Genomic DNA, 5,951 nt, shown 5'->3' with positions numbered 1-5,951 from the left:
GCTGAAGTCTTGCAGAGGGACACTGAAGATCTGAAAGACAACACATGTGCAGACAGACAGATGTGCATTTTGCAAGGATGTTTATCTTGGTATTCTCATCACTGCTTCATTACCACAGCCCTAGGATTGAACTAAAGGCAGAATTGTGCAGATTTTAAATTAACTACTTATATTAGACATGCTGTCATTTTCTCTTATGTAATGCCGAGCTCAGGAAGCTTGTCGGGGTACAAAACTGTATGTATGCTCTGCTTATAAGTATGTAAAGGAAACTTAAAAGTCTTGCATGGAAAAAAGATCAGAGGGGACTGGACAGTGGCACAGATGTTAAATGTGATTTTCTGTGAGGCTGACTACTCACATGGGAAGGTTTTGGGTTCATGTCTGGAGACCTCCCTGAGTACTCTGGGTATGTGCATATGCCTAGAATCCAGGGCTGGCTGAGGCTGGGGGTGGATCGTGGCATCACCTCTGTTGGGGAGCTATCTCTTTGTCTCTTTCTGTCATTCATGGAAGAAATACATTTCTTAAAAAGATTTAAAAACTTGCAGCTGCCAGAACTGTGAGTTAATAAACTCCTATTTCTTTATAAGCCAAAACAAAGAAAAGCAAAGCAAAAAGAAAGGGCGTAGTGGTGCCCGCCCTATGGCAAAAAGATTAAAAAACTTATAAAAGGGGGACCAGCAAGTGGCGTGGTGGTTACGGTGTTGTGCTCCCACATGGCAGACTATGGCCCAAGACAAGGCTGCTTACTTTCTCACTTTCCATCTCTTTCTGTTTCTCTCTGGTGAGCACATATGTCCTTTAGCAAATTAAAAGACAATAAATAAAATCTTTTTTTTTTTTTTGGAGAGGTTTTTGCTATAGGGCACGTGCGCTTGCCAGACAGAGAGAGACAGAGAGACAAAAAACGAGAAATCACTCCCCAGGGGAGATGGCCACACTGCAATCCCTTCTCCATTCTCCTCTTGGGATCTTGGGGACGCACGCACACGCGCCCAGTGTGAGTTTAAGCTACCGGGTCCAGGACTTGAACTGTGATCGACTACGTGGGAGTCCAGTGACATAGCCATTACACTAACTGCTGGTCCCAATAATTCTTTAAAAAAATTTAAAAGGCCAGGAAAAAACTCAGTGGTTCATTGTTGTTTTGTTGTATGATAACTTAAGGTGACTGATGATTTTTCCTTTTTTTTTTGTAATGTGACATTTATTATTGGAAAAAAAATGGATAAAACTCTAAAAGTAGACGTTCAAAGTATTTTACATGTAATAAAATCTAGTTAATCCTTGTAATAGTCTGGCTTAAATTCACGCCAGGCGCGTGTGCATGCGTGCCCAAAATCCCGAGAGGAGAATGGAGAAGGGATTGCGGTGTGGCCATCCCCCCTGGGGGGGTGTGTGATTTCTCGCTTTCTGTCTCTCTGTCTCTCTCATCTTTATGATGAGTGCATGCACCCTATGGCAAAATCCTCTCAAAAAAAAAAAAATAGCACAAGTAAATTTTCATAGTAGATAAAATGTGTTTTGAGACTTTTTGTTCTTTTACCTTTTCCACATTCCTAGAGTTTTCTCCCAGATACCTGGTGTCTACTGTCCCTTTCAAATCTGCCAAAGGATAGTTGCTTAAAGATTTACTTCCCTCTGGGTTGGCAACTGACATGGTGATTAAGGTACTGGACACTCCCACATGGGCCACCACGGTTCGAGTCCTGGACCTGGTGGCTTGCTTTCTCACTACCTCTCTTTCTCTCTCTCACTTTATGACTCTCTGGTCAAATTTAAATAAATAAATAAACAAATAAAGTTAAATAAAATAATTATTGGAGCTGGCAGTTGGTGTGGTGATTAAGGCAGCTGGACTCCCACATGGCTGACTGTGTGTGGTTTAAGTTCTGGACCTGGCAGCTTGCTTTCTCACTTTCCTTCTCTCTCTGTCTCTCCCTAGTCAACTTCAATAAAATTTTTAAAAAGTAAATAATGATGATGAATAAAATAAAAAATAAAATAATTATTAAAAAAGATTTACTCTCAGGAGATTTGTACTTTTTTAAAAAAGAATATTTAATTTTATTTATTCATTTATTTATTTTAATTTGTCCAGAGAGAGACAGAGAAAGAGTGAGAAAGCAAGCCACCAGGTCCAACACTTGAACCGTGGTGGGCCATGTGGAAGTGTCCAGTGTCTTAACCACCATGCCACCTGCTGGTCCCCAGGGATTTGCACTTTTATAGGCATCAATGGCATATAATCTGGAATTATAGTTGCTAGGAAGCAGGCCTTCAAAACATATTGAACAACCAAACCTGATGGCACCCTGAAATCAAACTTCTGTAGAGGGGGGAGCCTTGGTCTGCTCTGTTCCCCAATTCTGACCAATATATCAAAGCTGTTGCTAATGTGTTTACCAAAGACGATGATACGAATGGAAGCTACAAATATTCTTCTGAGGGGCCCATAAAAGTGTGACTAAGGAGCAGTCACTGTCCAAGCAGTTAGGGAGAGTATTTTTGGAAAGGCAGACATCAGAAGCTAAGCTGGGTAGAAGTTCCCACCCACTACTTACTGTGTCTAATCAGATCAGCTCTCATTCTGCACAGAAGCTGAGCTGCTCCAAAGCACCGCTGTTTAGTTGTAGTCAGGACTGAAACTCTCCCTGGGCACAAACAAGTTGTACTTTCCTGCAGGCGACCTCTGTCTACATTTAAAATGATTGACACCTACAAAGAAAGGCACATGGCCGGCTGGTGGTGTGGAGGTTGAGGCATTGGATTCCACATGGCGGGCTGTGCAGCTTGAATCCCAGACCTGGTGGCTTGAAAATCAAGCCAGGTAGGGCCAGCAGGTGGTGTAGTGGTTAAAGGCGTTGGGCTCCCACATGGCCGACTGTGGTTGGAGTCCTGGACCTGGCGGCTTGCTTTCTCATTCTTTCGCTTGCTCTGTCCCTCTCTAGTTAAACTGAAATAAATAAATAAATGGATAAAGTAAAATAATTCTTAAAACAAGATCAAGCCAGGCATGTGTGCTTGCATGCCCAAAATCCTGAGAGGAGAATGAGGACAAGGGATTGTGGCATGGCCATCCCCCCTAGGGAATGATTTCTCATTTTTTTCTATCTATTTCTGTCTGGTGAGTGTGCACACTCTATAGGGAAAAAAAAAGCACATATTTATATCTAGAAATGTGCTGTACAATGATGTAGTCAGTAGCTACATGTGGTTATTTGAATTTAAATTGATTAAAAGAAAATAAAGTAAAAAATTAAGTTCTTCTTTGGGACAGCAGGTGGTGTGGTGGTTAAGGGCCCTGGACTCCCACAAGGAGAAACAGAATAAAATAATTTTATTTAAAATAAAATAATTTCTTTTTAAAAAGAATTATTTTGTTTGTTTATTCATTCACTTATTTTTTAATTTGGCCAGAGAGAGAGATAAAGTGAGCAAGCAAGCCACCAGGTCTGAAATTGAACTGTGTTCAGCCATGTGGGTGTGTCCAGTGCCTTAACCACCATGCCATCTGCTAGTCCCAAAATAATTTTTTTAAAAGAATTACCAGCAGTTGGCGTAATGGCTATATCACTGGACTCTCATGTAGTCGGCCGTGGTTCGAGTCTTGGACCCGGTGGCTTAATATCACGTCGGGAGCGTGTGCGTGCATGCCCAAGATCCCAAGAGGAGAATGGAGGAGAAGAGGTTGTGGCGTGGCCATCCCCCGTAGGGGGTGATTTCTTGCTTTCTGTCTGTCTGTCTTTCTCTGTCTTTCTGATGAGCGCATGCGCCCTATAACAAAAGTCCTCTCCAAAAAAAAAAAGTTATTTTATTTAACTTGATTTATTTATTCAATTTGATCAGAGAGGGACAGAGTGAGAGAGACAAAGAGAGGGAGAGAGAGGGAGAGAGAGAGAGAGAGAGAAAGAAAGCCACCAGGTCCGTGACAAATCTCGGTCAGCTATGTGGGAATCTAGCGAACCTTAACTACCATGCCACCTGCCGGCCCCTCCAAAAATAATTCTTTTTATAAAAAAAATGTAGTTCTTCAAACAATCTGTGACATTTCAAGGGCTCAGTATCCACACAAGGCTATGGTGACTACTGGATAGAGGAGACACAGAACATGTCCCTCTTCACGCAAAGTTCTGCTGGATGGCACTGGTCTATGAGATAGTACCTCAGAAGTGTGTGTGTGTGTGTGTGTGTGTTTCTAAAGAATTAGTTATTTTCATTTATTGTTACTATTATTATTATTTTAATTTAACCAGAGAGAGAGAGAGAGAAAGGGAGAAAGCAAGCTGCCGGGTCCAGCACTCGAACCCTGGTCAGCCATATGGGAATCCACCACGCCACCTGCCGGCCCCAGAAGTGTGTTTTTTGAAGGGGCATCGATAAGCCCATACGTCCACACTGTAAAGGCAGACAGCTCCTTCCAACCCGCAGGCATGAATGCGCAGTCACTTAAAGGTTTTACCCGCTTGAGCACTTCTCCCCTCTTTTCTCATCTCTAAATCCTCACACACACATCACACGCAACTCTATTTTAGCCCACCTCTTTCTTTGCTGATGGGAGCGTGATTCTGCATGGTAGGCTTGGTTTCAGGATCCATGAAAATGCCCAGCTCCTTGTCACTAACGAGCTCGCTCTGGAAACCTGCCTCTAACAAGCTGGAATCTGAAGAGGGACGGATCGGTCTGCTGAGTCATTGAATTAACTGAAGGAAGGACTGTGGGGGGAGAAGCAGAGACAAGTAGCACACAGTCATTTCTGTTAGAGGTTTGCCATTTTCCTATCGACAAGATAAAAATAAGTCTCCAGATGAACTGATGGAACAATTGTGTGTGGGGAAGATGCCTTTCCCGGGGAAGATGCCTTTCCCAGGCAAGATTTGAACTTCCAGTGCTTCACCTTGAATCTCATTTTTGCTTTCTCACAAATTTTGCCTAATTTTAAAACTTTCTCTTTTTATGATGGCAAAAATCAATCTCTCCAGTCTAGTCCTTTGGGGTTCTCCCAGGATTGCCCCCAAAATGCCTTTGAAGTTCTACTGTCTAGGAAGCAGAGGGAACTTTTAGATAGGCGAGGACCTACTGGATGCCCGAGTCAGTTGGACTGGTGTGGACCACAAAAAGCAGGAAAAAGCCTTAGAACTCGTGGTAGAAGATGCCGGGAGCTGGAAACCCAAAGCGCTGTCTTGACTCCGCTCACGAACCCCTCCCCCAAACCTGTGACAACTCTGACTGTTCAGCAGTTCGGATGCCAACGATTTACAACGGCGAGGAGCAGGGTCTGGTGAGTAAAGGCCTGGGCATAGAGTCAGGACTCCAGGGTGTCTGACTCACTGTAGAGCCTCCAGGAAGTCGCTTATGCCCCGGGGGTCTCCGTTCACCTGCCAGAAGCAGGAGGGCATGATTTTCCCTCGGAGCGACCCGGCAGATAAACGCTACCGAATCCGTGTGTCAGGCCTGGGCCCGGACACCTGCAGCGCTGCCTGTGGCCCCACGGCCGTGGCCCGACGCTCTGACATTCGGTGGGACCGGTGAGGACTGGTGGTTCGGGGGTCTCAGGGCAGGCAGAAGCTGCCGTGAGCCTCAGTCTGGTTTCCCCCAGAAACTGCCTCTGTCTACCCAAGCACAATCCACCCAGCGCCTGCACTGAGACTCAGGTTCCCTTCCCGCTGGCCCCAGCCCGGGCTCCCCGGGTGCTGGAGAGACGGTGGGAGGAGTGAGAGGCGGCGCTTAGTCACCGCCGCGGTCTTCACACCTTTTCTATTCGTGGGGTTTTCTTGTCTCCATGCTCTCACACCAGAAAGCACCGTAGTACAGCCCCCCGTACCCCTGCCTCAAACTAGGCGCTGACGTGGGGGAGGGAAGGGCCGCGCACGTGACACAGGTGAGGACAGGGCCAGGGACCGGAGCCCTGAGCGCGCCGGAGCCACACCGCCTGGCACGGAGACGCA

At 45.5% G+C, this 5,951-nt stretch overlaps 1 protein-coding gene and 1 long non-coding RNA gene across 2 annotated transcripts in view; one reads left to right on the top strand and one right to left on the bottom strand.

The window, feature by feature from the left end:
• Positions 1-5,930, bottom strand: LOC102492181 (uncharacterized). The gene is made up of 3 exons (XR_335400.2): positions 5,756-5,930; positions 4,544-4,718; positions 1-30 (listed from the first exon to the last, which is right to left on the bottom strand). It is a non-coding gene; the product is annotated as an uncharacterized LOC102492181 (long non-coding RNA).
• Positions 5,185-5,951, top strand: part of DUSP14 (dual specificity phosphatase 14) — a 22,429-nt gene continuing 21,662 nt past the window's right edge. The window contains exon 1 of the mRNA XM_006154433.3: positions 5,185-5,284. The gene's annotated coding sequence lies outside the window, so the exon portion shown is untranslated. The remainder of the gene's footprint in view (positions 5,285-5,951) is intronic.

Source organism: Tupaia chinensis, unplaced genomic scaffold (assembly GCF_000334495.1).
Source record: "Tupaia chinensis unplaced genomic scaffold, TupChi_1.0 Scaffold000407_4, whole genome shotgun sequence".
Lineage (NCBI taxonomy): Eukaryota > Metazoa > Chordata > Mammalia > Scandentia > Tupaiidae > Tupaia > Tupaia belangeri.
This window is presented reverse-complemented; position numbering and strand designations above follow the sequence as displayed.